The sequence below is a fragment of the Alligator sinensis genome, unplaced genomic scaffold, assembly GCF_000455745.1.
Source record: "Alligator sinensis unplaced genomic scaffold, ASM45574v1 scaffold1704_1, whole genome shotgun sequence".
Taxonomy (NCBI): domain Eukaryota; kingdom Metazoa; phylum Chordata; order Crocodylia; family Alligatoridae; genus Alligator; species Alligator sinensis.
In genome coordinates this window covers 119,314-120,227 of record NW_005843413.1, presented here as the reverse complement: position 1 = coordinate 120,227, position 914 = coordinate 119,314, and positions in this window count along the sequence as shown.

The window sequence follows — 914 nt, the reverse complement described above, 5'->3', positions numbered from 1 at the left end:
ACAGGAAGTGGCCACAGGGGGCACTTCTGGGGGCACCCCCCAGGCAGGGTGGGAAGGGGGCTGCCCCGCGGCATTGTGGGCAGGTGGATGGGGGCCACTCCAGGGGATGGTGGGAAAAGGAGAAGGTTGTATTAGGTCACTGCAGCGGGGGGGCATCCCACAGCACCCTGGGCAAGGGAATGAAAGGGAAGCGGCTGCCCCAGGGGGTTGTGGGAAGGGAATGGAGGGGCCTGCCCCAGGGCATTGTGGGTAGGGGGCTCACCGAGGGCGATGGCGTCGCCGTAGTTCTCCTGGATGACGTGGTGGCAGAGCGCCCGCTGCCGCGCGTCCAGCAGCCCCCACTCCTCCATGGCTGCCGCCTGCGCCGGGGACGCGGGTCACCACCGTGCCACCACCGCCACCGCGCTCGGCGGGGCCGGGGGGATGCGGGGATGCCTACACAGGGTGTGCGTGCGCGTGTGTGCGCGGGGGCAGACGCGTGTCCCGGACGCCTGTGTGTCTGTGTGCGTGTCCCGGACATCCGGATTCTGGGGCGGGGGCTGCACGCGCGCGTGTCCCGGACGCCTGGATTCCCTTTGTGCGCGTGTCCTGGATGCCTGGGTTGCGCGTGTGCGCGCGTGTCCTGGGTGCCTCAGTTCTCTACGTCTGCATGTCACATGCCCGAGTTTCATGTGCGTGTGTGCATACATACGTGTCCCTGGGTCGCGTGTATGTGTGCGTGTGCGTGCAAACAGAGGGACAGGGCAATGGGGGCCAAGTCCAGCACTAACCAGGCTGGGGTGGGGAACAATGGCAGTGGCTGGAGCCTCCTCCCCACTGCACTCCCCGCACCGTGCCCACACCTTGCAATCCCCTCCTCCACGCACGCAACCCGCCCCCGCTGTCACTGCACTGCACCCCCACATCATCTCATT